Source organism: Prosopis cineraria, unplaced genomic scaffold (genome assembly GCF_029017545.1).
Source record: "Prosopis cineraria cultivar Desert tree isolate PC_DT_omini unplaced genomic scaffold, ASM2901754v1 PC1528, whole genome shotgun sequence".
NCBI lineage: Eukaryota > Viridiplantae > Streptophyta > Magnoliopsida > Fabales > Fabaceae > Prosopis > Prosopis cineraria.
This window is the reverse complement of record NW_026556853.1, coordinates 1-17432: the sequence shown is the minus strand read 5'-3', so window position 1 is coordinate 17432 and position 17432 is coordinate 1. Positions and strand designations below refer to the sequence as shown.

The 17432-nt window shown below is 31.5% G+C and overlaps 1 long non-coding RNA gene across 3 annotated transcripts; it reads right to left on the bottom strand.

Annotated features, from left to right (window-relative positions):
* Positions 1-5004: 5004 nt before the first annotated feature.
* On the bottom strand, positions 5005-9227 carry LOC129300309 (uncharacterized). 3 transcript variants are annotated; one of them, XR_008590738.1, is made up of 3 exons: positions 8647-9227; positions 7824-7955; positions 5005-6793 (listed from the first exon to the last, which is right to left on the bottom strand). It is a non-coding gene; the product is annotated as an uncharacterized LOC129300309 (long non-coding RNA). The 3 variants fall into 3 exon arrangements; XR_008590737.1 differs by having other exon boundaries at positions 8670-9227; XR_008590739.1 differs by having other exon boundaries at positions 5005-6758; positions 8670-9227.
* Between the last annotated feature and the right edge of the window lie 8205 nt (positions 9228-17432).

Here is a 17432-nt window from a genome sequence, read left to right as displayed (position 1 = left end):
CTACGGGTTCGTCTTCATGCTCCTTCGATCTAAGCAATTCAGATTTTAATTTAAAATCATTCAAATTTAAAGTTTTTAATAGCGATAACTTATTTAATAAATAATTTAGAAAAAGCTGATTATTTAATTCTTAAAATTATAATTCAATTTTAAATTTTAACTCATTGTAATTCAGTTTTTATAATTTTAACTTATAACTCAATCCCTAAATTTTAACTCTTATAACTCAATCTCAATAGTTTTAACCAATTAAAATATTGCTCTCTATATTTTAAAAAATAAAATTATTTAAAATTTAGGACCTAAATTTTAAAATAGTTTTACTCTAGGAGTCCTGAATTTTAAAATAGGTTTAATCTTTATAATTTTATTTTTTTAAGTATAGGAATCAATATTTAAATAATTAAAACTATGAGGACTCAATTAAAAAATTAAAATTCAAGGACTGAATTTCAATCAAGCTAAAATTATATAAACTGAGTTACAACGAATCACAATTCAAGAATTGAGTTGTAATTAAGTCAGAATTACAGGTACCCAATGATTAATCTTCCCAATAATTTATCATTAATCTAAATAGTTTCGATTTGATATTAAAATTTTTATAATTTTTATAAATTAATCATTTACTTTGAACAAACTATATTTAATATTAATTTTTTTAATAAAAACAAGGATAATACTCAAATGGGTACTTTTGAAAGAAATAATTTTAAAAAAATTATAAGTTAAAATTTTAAACTTAAAGTGTCCAGAGTAAATCTGGATAGTAAATTTATTAAATTATAAAAAATTTTAATATTAAATTTAAATAGTTCAAATTAGATCCAAACTCTTTATTATAAATAATTTTTTTATAATTTCTTGTCCAAATGAAATTATCTGAATGGCTCATACTGAAGTTGATTCTGTGTGGCTATCAAGCATTAAGATCTCGTGCCCTTCTCAAATTAACGGACATCTCATATACACAAAATTGCTTCATGGAGATGTTCCATCCCCAACTACTGCACTGCACCTATAACCCATATAATTTCAGTTGCACACCAAGAAATTGAATTGCTCATTGAACTGGCCAACATCAAGATTAAGGGTTCAATTAATATTGAATCGAAAGTGAAATCAAGCTCACGTAAACTAATTTATTTTAAAGTATACATAGATTAATTCAAATAAAATTATTTTTAAAACAATAAATTTACCTAATAATAAGATACTAAGATTAAAGTGACAAAAATTTGCAGATAAAAAAATAATAACTGGTGTGTATTGTATAATGCTGCATTTGATCTCATTTTAAGACATGTTTTAAAAGATCTATTTAATCTCATTTATAAGTTACAATACAACTTTTTAGGTAATATTTAAAAAGTATTTTTAAAATTATCATAAAGAGAGAAAAAGTAACATAATATTACTTTTTGGATTTATTATATAAGGACATATTTAAAATTTTATACACTTTTATTTTTTATATTTTTTTTGCATTGATATTAATGAAATCGGTAAAAATAACAAATAAAAAGGGTCAAAAGAGTAATGAATATATATACAAATATACAATTTCATTTTTAAAATCTGTGTCAAGCGAGGAATCTGGCTCCAGCGTTTAACTATGGAAGGCAAAATTACATTGTTAAGCTTCACTTCACAATAGAGGTGTGGAGTTTAATTTCAACAATAAAGCCTGGTCTTTTTTTTTTTTTCCTTCTCATTTTAGTTCTTCATCTTGCCAGTTCTTCATGCATCTTTTCATTCTTCTTTTCATTTGGGTTCTTCTTCTTCATTATTTCAGCTAGAATTTTTTAAAATATCAACCTGTTTAACCCATGGGACTAGACAAGTTGATTTGAGTTAATTCTAAGTCTAAGTTATGTCCACCTTAAAATACAAAGCCAGATCAAACGCAACGGACCGGTTTGATTTGGTTTAAAAACAACAGTGCACAGTGTGTGTATAACTTATTGAGTGAAAATACATCTTTTGTTTTATTAAAATTACATAAATCTTTTTTAAAACATAAACTTTAATTCAATATTTTAACGTTGTTAGAAATATTTTATTAAAAAATTTAAAATATATTTTTATTTGTAATTGATTTAAAAATTTAAAAATTATTAATCTGTTCTTATGATATATAATTGTTTACTATCACTCAATTTAAATAATTAAGTGTATCTTTCATTAATTTTTTAACGGTATGTTTGAATATTATTTTAACCCATTTATACATTTAATTTTTCAAAAAAGTACTAAATAAATACGATTACATATTTAAAAATTTTAAATGTAAATAAAAAATATGGGGTTGTGTATGAATTTCCTCTCCTTGATGTTTTGTGAAAATTTAGAGTTGAGTAGTGATTTTAAAAAATATGTATTTTTGGTTGTGTATGATGCATTGCACGAGTTCGTTAAAATTTATTAAGTGTGGTTGGACAATTGGTGCAGGTTTTTGGCACTTATGGTTAAGTTAGGACACTATTGATCTGAGATTTTGGTGAAAAAGTGATAAAATAGATTTCAATATCCAACTTTTTGTAAAAAATGTATTTGAGCGTAAAATCTATGCCATTAGATAGAGTTAGAAGAAAGCTTTGTGTAGACACTGAAACTATCTCAATCAAACATGGGACGGAGATTTAGGATGCATCAAAAATTTCCTCCCATTGTTGTTAAATTCATGCAATGCACCACAGTGCATAGCACAAAGGAGAGTGAACCGCAACGTATATGTCATAAACCATGGCACATGGGCAAATTATAGTTTTGAGATTTGAAACTCATGTTTTGGATTCCATGTGATTTTTTAACCTGCGCATTATTTTCAAACTCTGATTTGAATATTTTATGTGTATGTTAAAGATTGAAAATTAAGTTTTGAGATCCCATTATAAATGATTTGAGAATTCTTCTCTTTTATATAAGCTTACAATTTTGGTAATCCTTTGAGAGTTAATCCCTTAATTACCATCTTTTTGGAGTTAAATGGGTTTATTAAGGGCAACCTTATAGTCTAAGGGCACACATAGCCCTGTTATACTCCTCCTTTAATTTTTTTTGTAAGTTATTTCTACCAATCTCGTCAATATCAATATAAAAAAAATATAATCAACAAAAGTATGTAAAATTTCAAATACGCTCTTATATAACAAATTTAAAAAGTGATGACATGTTATTTTTTTTCTCTTTTATAAAGAATAATTTTGAAAATACATTTTAAATATTACTTAAAAAGTCAAACCGTAACTTATAAATGAGACTAAATAAACTTTTTAGAATGTAACTTATAAATAAAATTGGAAGGAGTACATGTCTTTTTCCCTCTCTTTGGTTTTCTTTTGCTTTTATCTCTCTTTTTTTTTAGATAAAAAGTCAAATATATACAATGAAACAATGGAAAAGAAAAGTTAGATAATAAACACATCAACAAATTAAACAATCTCTTATGCTGTCTTTCTAACTTTCTTTATAACTAATGTTTCACCTAGTGCAATGCACAACAAAATATCATCTAATTATATTAATTTATGTATGCCTTCAAAATTACTTTCTTGTAAGATAAATTATACTGTAGAGCATCATTGTTGTTGCATGCTATGTATTTGAAATCAACAATGTTAACATGTTTATTTAGTTTTTTTAATGAGTGTGGTCTTTAGCTAGATTGCATTAATTTGCAACCAATTGAACAAATGATAAATGTGAATGACATGTTCATAATTAAATTTGATGGAGAAATACAAACCATGTGCACAAGTGTATAGAAACAATTAGTGTAAGGTATAACATAAAAAAAAACGGTAATTCATTTCAATGTTCTTGAATATCTGTTGAAATGTAACGTGAGTCATTTTTTAAGACACCTCATTATTTTTGTTGTAGATAAGTATTTTTAAGCCTTTTGCATGCAAATATATTTGCCTCTAACCAAATCAATTATACGTGCATAAAAACTTATAATAGTCAATGTCTTATTCTCCGGTAAAGTAGTAAGAGTTATTCAATGTCTTTGGACTTTATTATTTAGTGAAATATTAGAGAGTATAAAACAAATAAAAAAATTGATGTTAATTTGTAATTCACTTTTCTGAAAAAAAAAAAAAACTTCCTCCCCAACCCATACAAAAAAAAAATCATGTTTAGTAGACAAAAACAATTGTACTTTTTTTAAAAAAAATCAGTTTCAAGACCAAAATTTTGTAAATTGAAAGCATTCATTAATTTCTCTTAATTACATAATTCATATTATAATTTTTTAGTTAATATTTAATCATGTTCTATAAAACTGTAACTGTTTATTATTATAAAACAATTATGAGTTATCACTAACAAGTGATTAAAAAAATGTTTATAGGACTTTCTTTTATTATTAAACTTCACTAACTCATCCATATTATCCAAATAGATTAAAATTGCTTTCAATAGAAAGATGCTTGTAAACAATAAAAAAAATCACAATTGTCAATACATTTGGGATTGTTCTATTGTTTTTTAACATAAAAAAGGTTTACATATTTGATACTTTATTATATATCATCACAGCCTAACAACTTAAGCTAGTCTCACTAAAGTACAAAATATTTGACTTTTTTTGAACTTTGGTATAGTAATAAATATAGTATGGATAATAAACATAATTGAAATCAACAGTGTTAATTAGTTGTTTTGGAATATTGAAATTTTTTTTTTGTATAATATACCCTAAGTAATCTTTGTAATTTGGTTAAATTTTTTATTGGACATAATAATTTATTGATCAATATAGGGCATCAAACACAATTTTGGGGTTAATCTTTCACAAAAGGGAAAAAACCTCAAATTAGAGATTCTCATTTTCTCAATAACATGAAGTTCAAGGCGCAAAGGAACTTGATAGTCTAACTAATATGTAAGTGAGAAGCATGTAATACTCAGATAAAACATCTAATAGATAGCTAATAGATAAATAGCTTACGTAATATGCTAAAGTAAAAGACTTAAGAAGAGACTTGTCAATAGTAGTAAAAAGTGAAAACCTATTCCTTCTATTTTGTTCTTAAACCGGAGGAATTTTCTGTGCAAATGCAAATTATGAGGCAAGTCATTGTAACTTTATTTTTCCAGTGCTTTAGAGTTCAGGACACACTATTTCTACCAAAAACCAAAAACACCACCTCTGTCATGCTAATGACAATAAGGAGATTCCAAATCTTTTCAATTGCTCGTTAACTCCAGAGAGACCACTGTCTGCAATGATAACTATAACATGTGAGACCAGCAATTTTAGTAAATCGTAAAGAAAAAGGAAGAAAGCCAAAGCATTGTGAAAATCAAATAAGCTATCTCTCCATGGTTAAGCAATGCTTCCAACAAAACATCATGGTACTATTATGCCTCTTTTCATCCTCTCTTTATCATATAAGTTGTAGAATACAAAGGGATAAAGACTACAAAAGTTTAGTCAATTCTACATAGATAGAAAGATAGAAATTGAGGCCAGTTTAAGCAATGATTTCGTTTGCTTTAATTAACTTATAATAAATCAACTGCAGGCCACAAAAAGCATAAGTGCTTAGAAAGCTAAAATCTTTCCATATTAGAGTCTCTAACTCCATAGTCATTAACTGAGGCCATGAAATGAAGAGCTCAATAATGTAATGTTATCAAGCAATTATACTTCTAACATGAAAGATTATAAAAATAATGAGCACATAACAGCTGCGTTAAATTAAGTGGGTAATCCCAAGTGAGTTGAGTTTGTACTACCATTTGCACTTAATTGACAACTAGAGACCCATAATTTCTTGCTTAAAGATTAGGCATACTAGCATTCCAACTCATTTTAGTGGAAGGATATAGGTCATACTCTGGTTTAAAAGATTATGCTATCTTCTCCAAAAATACTAATTGCAACATCATATGGAGTCATTGATAGTTAATGCCTTTCAATTAAAAAAAAATCAAAGAACAAAGCAACAAAATGGGACCTTTAAAAGTATACTATTAAAAATATTAATCAATTTAATACCACCATTTACTTATTCTATTCTCAACTGTAGGCGCTAGTTTAACAATCACAAGGCTTGTGATGCGAGCTAGTATATCCCCTCTCTTTTTTCAAATCCTATATTACCCATCCTGAAAAGCCAATACAAGATTCATGCATATAAATAAGCACATGTAAGGTGTGTTAAAAGCAAGCATTTAGCCAATTTACAGATATGTTAAAATAAATTAAAAAAACAATTGTTTTGCTTTCTTTCATTTTCTTTTTCTCAAAGGATGATTAGCAGCAAACTTGACAATAGGATTATCAATATATTGAATAAAGATAAATAACAAAGAAAAGTAAATCTTAGAAGGCAATGAAACACAACTACCTTGACTTGTTGGGACAGAGCACTTAACCTAAAATCAGAAACTTTAGAAATTTCAGAAGCATCTAATAGCAACTTTTCTAGCTGTAAAATTTTTATTAAATAAAAAATGAAAACCATATAAGAGTTTGTTTCTTTTGATATCAAAGTGAAATTTTGCTGATAAGACAGGAGAATAAGTCTTACCTTTAGGTCTCGATAGTAGACATCCCTGCTGTGGCAATAATTAATAGCATTTATAAGCTATTGAAAATATCTACTTGCTTCACTTTCTTTCATCATTACATGGTTTACCTTTAACAAAAATTCTAATAACCATAACAGCAAACAAAAAACATCACTTACAACCCATGTGAAAAGTAAGGTGACATCTGCTGATGTTTTGCCCAATTTATTCAGCTGAACGGAACACAATCAACTGCTTATAATTAAATCTGAATGCAAAAGAAAATTTTAAGGAGATAATAGCTAACCATGAAAGTAAAAACTGATAAAGAATAGCTACTCTCATAAATATGGGGCGTGATAGATTAAATATGATGACAAACTATTTTTAGTGATGGGTCTTGTTGTATGTTTGAAAGCATGAATGATTAGTGTCAGACTCATTATCTTTCATGAAAATAACATGATTGACTTAGAAGTGTGCTATGTTTTCTAGGTTACCCTCATATATTGTCCAAGCTCTTGGATACAACGCATGATATATAGAATCCTGTCTATTCAGATTCTAATCCCACAATCCAATTCCTAAAACTGGATTTTCTCTACTTAGGCACATAAAATTTAGTCAATTTGTCCCGTTGGTTGTGTCTCTTTTTAAATTCATTTCAAGACATTCATAAAAGATCCAACTCATTAAATCAACACGGTTATTAAGAAATATAAATTGCAAGATCAAAAGGGAGATGGCAAAGGCTTAATTCAAATTATTTGGCTTTCCTGGATACAATAAACTTGAATATTTTTCACCATTTGAACGTGAGACAAAAACCTGATTTAACAATCTCAATCATGTCAAAAGATGGCATATAATTAGCAGTAGAAAGGACCGAAGCATGTTCATCATAAATGTCTATTTCTTATCCAATAAATTGCTGTGAACATATTTGAACTCCAAGAAAGATTAATTGTGGAATCAAACTTCAAAGCAACTTAAGACAAACATCGAACTTATCTTAGTGTTGTCAATTACTAACTTCAATATCAAAGATGAGCTGAAAAAAAACTAAAAATAAGATAATATACATAATTGATTATAAAAATCCATTTACAAGTCACTATTTAATTATGACCAATCACCATTCAGATATGATTATCTAATGAAACAATAGTGCATTCTTTAGCACATGAATGCAACAAAGTCTTCCAAAAAACTCAGTTAAGGTTATTTCCTTCATGCTGAGATAAGATGCTAATTCTATACAAAAGGAAGGGTGATAGATGATTGAATATACTACTCACCATTTACCCTATCATCATCATCCCATCTCTAGCATCTAAACAGGGGTAATGCTTTGATCTCCTTTGATTTGAAGATCATTGGCCATTATCTTGTAGCGTGTGCGGACAAAAAAGAATGCACACAATGGTTTACTGCACGTAGAACAACAGTTAAATAAGTACATCCATTAGCCCAGTTAACTACCTTGAGGCTCTTGTGCACATGCTTTTTACCAATTGATTTTCTACATATACGTATGTTAATCAAGGAATAAATAAAACATTAATCAAATATTTACTCATAGTGCTTGGACAAACTTCTAATAACTAATCTCAACAATAACTACATTAAAAGTTAAAACCATGAAAGGGGGAGAAGGGCGAAATTTCCAATTGCTTTCAACGAACGGATTCAAACCAGAGACTTTTGACTATGATCTCAAAATAAAGTCTTCCTTAGGCGTCCTTTAGTTTGCTTGACAATAATGCAAGGAAGAGATGAAACATGATTCAGATAAAATAGAATTTAACAAAAAAAGAGGGCAATTTGTTGTATTCTAATGAAATCTAGACAATGCAATAAGGAAGAAGAAATAGCTGACACATGATACGACATTAGACTTTTGGCTAAGAACTAAGAAAAATGTAGGAAGAAGCAGGTTCCAATACTCCACTTGTGAATTTTTTTAATCAATACCTACTCATGAATTAAATGAAAACACGAACGTGACTTCTCTCAAAATTATGCCTTAATTCTATAAACATACACAAATGTCCCTTAATAGTTTTCTAACGATAAGCACACATTTACCAAACACCAAGACCACAAAATATATATACTCACTTGAATTTAACCTTTTTTGATACCTTAGTAGCATCTTTGATGGACAAGCCCTAAAAGTTCACAAAATAAGTAACTGTAAAGGAATCATCTCCTTTCTGGCTCTAACGATGGAGGTGCTTTCGTGTCGAGTTTTGAAGTTGAAGACAAATAAAGGAAGAAGTAAGTCAATGGCTTAATGCAAAGGGAGGATTAGAGGTACTTCTGTCTACAAACCGCTATCTGCACTGCGAGTTTGAGGGAAAGAGACTGTTTGGGGTTTACGTCTTCGCGATAGCCAATAGGGTTTGGTCATCTTTGGTCTTTAGTGATGGCAGCAAATTTAGTGTTCCAATGAGTAGGGAAGTAAATGAGGGTTGAGGATGATATTCAGCATAAATGGAAAACGCAAGAGGAAAACTTCACAGTGGTGTAGGTTATGGGAAAAACGGTGGAAATTGCAAAGAGAAACTTGGAGCCCAAAAATTGATATGAGAAAACTTAGAGCACAAGATGCCACACTTGCATTTACAAGGCGAGGCAACACTGGGGTCACTGCAAAGTGCAAACAATTTCCTTGCACGAAACCCCACTACAAGGCACGAAGGAATCAAATGACAGTGTAAACACCACATGGGAACTAAAGGATGATCAGTACTGTAAATGGTTTTCTAAAGTTTAGATAGAAAATTGATAAACAAGATTTTTAACTTCTTAAAAAACTGAAGGTTATGTTTGGATGGATAAATTTAAGTTAAAAATTTAAATATAAAATTTTTTATTTAAAATTTATAAATTTTAAATTTTTATTTGGATAATATAAAAAATTTTAAATTACATATTAAAATCCTTTATTTGGATTTAAAGTATAATTTTAAATTTTAAATTTTATATTTGAATTTAAAAAAATTAAAAAATAGTCAAACTCAATGATTCGAATGGTCAACTTTTAACGGGATTAGACAAACAAAGCCGATTGAGATTGTGGCACCAATGATGACCGTGATGGGACCTCCGACTTCCACTGAGACTGAATCATCATGACAGCAAGGATGGAACGATTGATTTCCATCGAGATAGGGCCAACGGCGATGGGGGGAAGGGACGACCAACTTTCACTAGGATCAGACCGACAGTGATGATAGGGATCGAACAGTCGACTTCCATCAAGACTAGATAAAAGGGGACGATGGGGACCAAACAGCTAACTTCCACTGAGATCGAATTGACGAGGACAATAAGGACTGAAAGGCCGACTTCCATCGGGACATGACCGATAATGATGATGGGGACTAGACAATAGACTTGCACTGGGACTGAAATGACAGTGACAGCGAGGACTGGACAGCCAGCTTCCACAGGGGCTAGACCTACGATAATGGAGACCAAATGGTTGACTTTCATTAAGATTGGACCGACGGTTACAACTAGCACCGGATGGCTGACTTTCATTGGGATCGAACCAATAGCTACAACTAGAACCAGATGGAAGACTTCCGTCAAGACCAAAATGAAGATGACGACAGGCATCGAACGAGTTGACATCTATCGAGACTGGCCCGACACCAATGAAGACAGACCACAACAACAAGGACCAGACAGCCGACTTTCACTAGGACCGGTGGTTGACTTCCACCAAGGTCGAACCGACAACGATGACAAGGATAGCACGGTCAACTTCTACCAAGATTAGACCGACGCCAACGATAGGGACTGAACTGACGGTGACGGTGATGGAAGGCAACTGTCTAGTCCTTGCCCGGTGGAAGTTGAGCTTTCAGTCTTCATCATCGCCATAGGTTGATTTTGGTGGAAATCAACCGTCCGATTCCCGTCATCATCATCAGTTTGGTGCCAGTGGAAGTCAGTTGTTCGATTCTCGTTGTTATCATCGATCCTTTACCGATGGAAGTTGGTCGTCTAGTTCTTGTCGTCATCATTAGTCCGGCGCCCATGAAAGTCGTCCATCATGCCCTCGTTGTTGCCATCAATCTAGTGGAAGTTGATCATTTGGTCCCCGTTATGGTCATCGGTTCGGTCCTAGTAGAAGTCAACCATCCGATCCCTGTCATGGTCGTCGATTTGGCCCAAGTAAAAGTTGACAATTTAGTCCTCATTGTTGTCGTCAGTCTAGTCCTTAGTGGAAGGCTATCGTTCAGTCCTTGTTGGTCTAGTCCTAGTGGAAGTCTGCCGTTCGATCCCTGCAGTCACTATTGGTCCAATCTCGTTGGAAGTTAACTGTTTGGTTCCCATCGTTGGCGTTGGTTTGGTCCGATGGAAGTTAGCCATCCTATCCTTGTTGTCACTGTCGATTTGATTCCAGTGGAACTTAACCATCTTGTCCCTGTCAGTCCAATCTTGGTCAATGGTGGAAACTTATTTCCATCAACTTTAGTGGTTCAGTACAACTATCGTTGGCAAATTGAATCAAGCTTGCATACATTTGCGTCAAATTACAAAAGAGCTTAAGTTAGGATTTGAAATAATAGAAGTTTAATTAGAAAGGATTTCAAATTATAAAGAAATTAAGGGAGAACTTGAATTTAAATTTGGATCAAATCTAAATCCATATATTTTCAGTTATCCAAATAATGGATTTGACTCAAATTAAAATTTAAATTTAAATCTATACATATTCAAAATAGCATAAATGAATCGAGAATTTTTTAAATGTGAGTAGATCATACGTTCATGCAAAATAGAATATCCATAATTGATTTATTTTGAAAAGTTAGTGCTTGTTTGGTTAGGCAAATAATCAATTTTTTAGTTGAAAAAAATCGCTTAACTAAAAATATATCCAAACACAATCTTTTATCATTAATCGATTATTAGTATTAAAATTAATTTTTTTTTGAAAGCTGTATTTGCAAGCGTCTAAGCGTCTAGGGAAAAGCTGATCAAAAATATTGGAGAAATTATAAATAAAGACTCAAGAAAAAATTATAAAAAAACACAAAATTTAATAAAAAATTCATTTCAAAAAAAAATTTAATAATATTAGATATAAATTTATTAATAATTTAATTTTAAAAATTAATAACTTTTATTATAATTTATACAATTAAAATTAATTTTAAATAAATTATTTAAATGTCTTTAATTTTATTAAAATTAATTTTTAAAAAATAATATTTAAATAAATTGTGTTATAGTACAATTAATTATAATCAAGATTTATTATTTAATTAATTATTTTTATAATTTATTATATTCAACTGAAATTTAAACACACACCTGATCTACTGGTTTAAAATCTACGGGAGAAAAATTACATATCCAAGTGAACGAAACCAGAGCAATAATGGGTTCAGCCGTTTAGTAGCCTGTGGCACCAACGCTAACAAAACAAGGAGCTGTCATTTTAAATGACGAAGTAGAAAGTGGTCCCCACAAGGAGACCAAATGTAACGTGCGGATCCCCTAAATGCCCCCCCCCCCCAAAAAAAAAAAAGAAAGAGCGGAGGGATGTCAAATCAAAGCCCAGTTCAATGTATTTTGGGATCTAGGGGGAGGGATCGACGACGGAAATTGGAACACGTGGCATAGGGCTCGAGAATCGAGGGGAAATGGATGCAAGGCCGACAGGCAGTACAGATGCACACGTGGGAGCACGCGGTTGGTGGGGACCACAGAAATTGCAACTGAGAATCATCTGCCTAGGTGGACCGTGGATTGCAGGATCTTTGTACGGTCTTCTCCTAGGGCGCCGGACTTTCATCATTTTATTATTAGTATTAGTATTAGTACAACTACTAATGCTTATGATTCTAATTAAGCGGAATTCCTCCCTCTTGCTCTCTTTTTTCCGGGGAAATTATTCATGTCGTTCCTTGCCATGCCCTTACAAATTGTACAATACTAGTATTTGCTAATTTACGATTACATTACAATATATCCTAGTCCAGTTGCCCGAGGCTTTTTTTTAATCACATTTTTATGGCTAATTAATTAATTACTTGTTTTCAATAGAGACAGTTATTCACAGGAATGAATATTCAATTGAATACAACTTTGCGAGGATGAATGAGCACAGCGAGGATGAATGGGCGAAGCCTCGAGGAGTGACTCACAGGAGAAAATATGGATACAGTGATCCAATGAATGCCTCAACTATACATTTAATTAAACAGTTGTCAAGGATATTGTCATATAATAATTAAAAAATATATACTCACTCCCAATTTTTATATATATATGAGCAATATATATGTAAAGAGTGTTCTACTTGTAATGGTTGCTTTAAATTTTTGAAGAGAAATACATCTTACTAATTTGCAGAGCATTAATAAAATTTAATTACTATAATTGAGATGCACAACCAAAAGAAATTTGATCCAGGAGAAAATTTAACGAGTAGGTTGATTGCAACGGAGAGGATAATCCTTCCTGTCTCAGGCATAGTTAATTGATAGGTCTACTTTTTTTATTTAAAAAAAAACACATCAAAGTGATAACAATAATCTATCAAAGTTTAGAACAGTACAAAGGAGTACATCGCCTTTAATTATCATTCATCACCTTCCAACAATAAAGTGAAGGTTGTTCAGAGGAAGTAAAAGACCCTGGTAAATCAGGATCATTGGATGGCTAATAAATGGATACAAATTATCAGTTGACCCCTACAGAGCCGTCAATTAGAGTCAAACTCGTAAGGTTGGCCCTTTTAGACTTGAAAAAATTAAGTATCGAACTTCTATTTTACCTGTAAAAAAGTAAATCGGACCTGCCCTTTTAGGTCCGAAAATAAAAGAGTCGGCCCTTTTAGGCCCGTTTATAATTTTTTAAAAAAATATAATATAAAAAAAATAAAAGATTAAATACATAATTTAAAGAAATAAACATATTAAATGCATTCATTCATCCCTCATTTATTTATTAAGATTTAGCTGATAATATTAGCTAAGTTTAATTTTTATTAGTATTCACTTTGATGTTGCTATTTGATATTAGACCTAAATATTTAGTTTTTTTTATTGTTGTGATGTAAATTGATTTAAATTTACTTTCTTAAACTTAATTTTATGAATAATAACTTTTTTTTATGATTATAAATATATATTTTATAATTTTTAATTAAAAAATAATTTTAAAAAAATAGGGTCGAGGCCCTGAGGGCCGGCCCTTTAGCCCTGAGGGTTAGGGCCGGGCTTTAGAAAATGAAACCCTGACATGCAATCGGGCTTATTAGGGCCAGCTCGTTTAGGCCCTGACCCTTCAAGAGCCGGCTCTAGTTGACAGCTCTACCTCCCTAAATATAAAGGAAAAAGAAACACAACTGGTCCCGAACAAAAGAAGTCTAGCATAGTCAATTGTATCTAAAATGATGTGTTACTAAATCCGATAGAGCGTGTGAGAAGATTGATTGCCTTTGTACAACCGGTAAACACACTAATACGTTGGAACTCCAGAGCAAAGTTCCAGACCCTGAATAATTGCAACAGTTTTGGTAAGAGTAGGGGAAAGTTTTTCACATTTGAATTGAAACCAATAAGCCAATGAATTTCATTGTTGCCCACCACGCCACCAGATGTAGAAATGCTTTCTCTGCACGAGCCATCGATATCAATCCCCATTCCTCACGTGAATATCTTCCGGTTTATATCGCTTCATATCCTCTCTTCTAGCACCATGATACATGTTGGATGATGATCTTAGCAACTCCATATCATTCTGCACCCTTTAAATAATATATAGATTTGTTTATCCCCCACCTCCTCATTTGTTGAAAATAGTTTTTTTTTTTCACATCTATAGCACCATAAATCCCAACGTACGTTTACTTTAGTTCTAAATATGGGGTTAATTGATGGGTTATTTTTAATCCTAAATATAAGATTTCCATTTACTTTTTTTTAAAATTTATATTTTTCCCAATTTATTTTTATTGATTCGATACATATCAAAATGAAATATTTTTTTAAAAAATGAACACACATTTTTTTATAAATAATTAACGTTTCTCATTTTTGTAAATTAGTTATTTAACTACTGAAGGAAAGGGAGTGCATTTTAGTAGGGTTTGTTTGTGTAGTAAAATCTTTTTTTTTGGGGGGGGGGGGGGTTTGGGGGAGAGGTGGGTGTGGAGCACCAGTGTGATAGAGTCAGAGAGTGCGGGCAGGGAGCAGCGTCGGCAAGTAAAGAGGGATTCCTTCTTCCAAGCCCATCCTTTTAACTGTGTGATATTTGGATGCTGCTTCTCTCTCTCTCTCTCTCTCTCTCGGGAATTCCCTCTTCTACTGTAGGAGGCCGCTCGTTGAAATGATTATCCTGCCTCCGGTTTCACTTCAAAGCCGTTACTTATCTATTAAATGAAGTCGCGCAAGGACGTTTATCCCCACGCCCAAACAAAACGAACAGTGTCTTTCGAATAAGGGAAAAATCGATTTTTTCCCTCCAAAATTAATTTTTTCAACAAATTGTCCAAACAGTCAAAATATGATAAAAATCGATTCTCGCATGTTACGCGCGTTTTTTCATAAGTTAATGAAATCAGCTTTTTGTCAAAAGTTAATCAAAAAATATTAAAAAAATTAGAAAAGAAAGCCCACAAGAAAATTATAAATAAAACACATAATTTAATAAAAATAAAATTAAACTCTTTTCTCTTCTCTCTTTTTTTTTTCCAATAAAATTCAAATTTTATATCATCAAAAAATTAATTGTTTATATTTAAAAATTAAATTATATAATAATTTATATAATTAAAATTGATTCTGATTAAATTATCCAAACATTTTTAATTCTGTTAAAATTAATTTTAAAAATATAATATCTAAATAGATTGCGTCATAACATAATTAATTATAATTAAAATTTACTATTTTAATTAATTATTTTATAATTTATTATACCTAACTGAAATTTAAACGGACTTAAAACAAAGTGACCGTGCAAACTAGTTGTTAATGATAGATAGAGAAACATCGATTATTAGGAAACCGGGAGAAAAAGGAGAGAGAGAACAGGTATGGGATACAAAAGGGTTAAGAATACAATCGTAGAAAATGCTGACAAGCTTGTAAAAAGCAAAGTATAATTGGCAACAATATTTGACTAATTATTGATATTGAAATGGGATTCAAAATATCATTGCGTAATTTGTGTGAGAGCTCTGAAAGAGCGCGCAAATCATCATTGACATCTGTACATGACACTGTTGAAATTTTGAATTTGTGTTAACTTCTCGCATCCGCATTACATGATTACAGACGTTGTACTGCTTTGGGCAAGAATAGTTCACGCAATCATTTTTGTTATATCTGAATTGATAGAGTTACAATCAAATCCTCGTCATCATCATGGGCGGCGGATTTTTCCTCAACTCAATCAGCAGTAGCATATATCTATAGTATTTGTAACAATAAATAATGCCCCCGTGTCTGAATTTTCACTTGCCGTTACAACCCCCCCCCCCCCCCCAAAAAAACCCGGCGCTATATAATTTGACATCAGATATTGTCAATGAAAAAAAAATCATAGTTGAAATTGCTTTCCTCGTTATTGATAATTAAATGCAAATCACACAAGAGATGGATGTTTGAATGATATTTTGGCTAGAGCTGTATATGGAAAGAGGCAAATTTGTGTGATATATTAAAAAATCAATGTTTCTAATGTATGAAAAATCGTAGACGACAATTAAGATAGTGCACTATGCAAAATGTACTCAATGTAGTAATATATGTTAATGCTTTACAATTGTATGTGTGCTGGTCCCACGAGAAAATTTCTCTGAATCCACGCCATTCATGAATTCATTATCTTTTTTAGATAGCATTTGAATAAATTGATGGCAATAATCCTTTCAGGTTTCCACTAAACGAGCAGCAACAGAAGGCAATACATTAAAGAATAGCATTTCCATATAATTGTACTATCGCAAACAGGAATGACAGATAGTACAAATGATATAAAGAATTTCCGAGCTAGATTGGCTGAATTCAAATCTAGTTGCTGGAACGGCTAGTGCATCAATATATTAAATTTAAGGATTCCCTGCCCTATCCCTGTGTATCTTATATTCGCGGTCAGTTTCACGAGGATTGCCTTATTGCCATTAGTGTCGTTTTAATTGCTTGCTCCCCCCCCCCTCCCCAAACCCTTTTTTTCCCAGATCAAATTAATATTCATGCTAGCTAGCTTAGAGTGAGATGGCCAATGCAGCCTTGTATCATCCCGGGGCCAGGGCATTGGATCCTGTATCCGAAACGATCAATGCGTTCCTTCCCATGCGCCGATGGCACCACTTTTTCCTCCCTCATTCGATCAATTGGCATCTCGAAAACCCTATTTTGTTTCAAATAGACACAGCATGCACATTTAGTCACAACGAAGCAATTATTGAGAAATCTCCTGGACAAGTAGGTGTTTATTCAATCGCGTACGTGTGTTAGCGTCACTGCATGTCCTTTCCGCTTCCACTTTTTCTTCAATATCAGCTTATTTCTCCATTGATTAACACATCTACTAATCTACTATGCAGAACAACATCAACTTCAGTAAACGCCAGCGTCAACCGTATAAAAGTAAATTTGGTTGTTTAGGATCATGAAAATCATGATACTGAGCCACTTGAGGAAATTAAAAACCTTAATCTTTGAATAAGCATAATGATTGGCCAGTCCCTTTCCATAGTACGTAAAGCTTATTTCAAGATTCGAGTTTTCCTATATACAAGGCAGGCAGGAAAGCCCAGCTCTCGAGAGAATTGAATATGATATTATAAATTAGAAAAAGCTTTCGAGAAATTGAACATAAAGAGTCTCTTTTAACTGAAATGACCTGACCCAGATAATCCACGAGAGGAG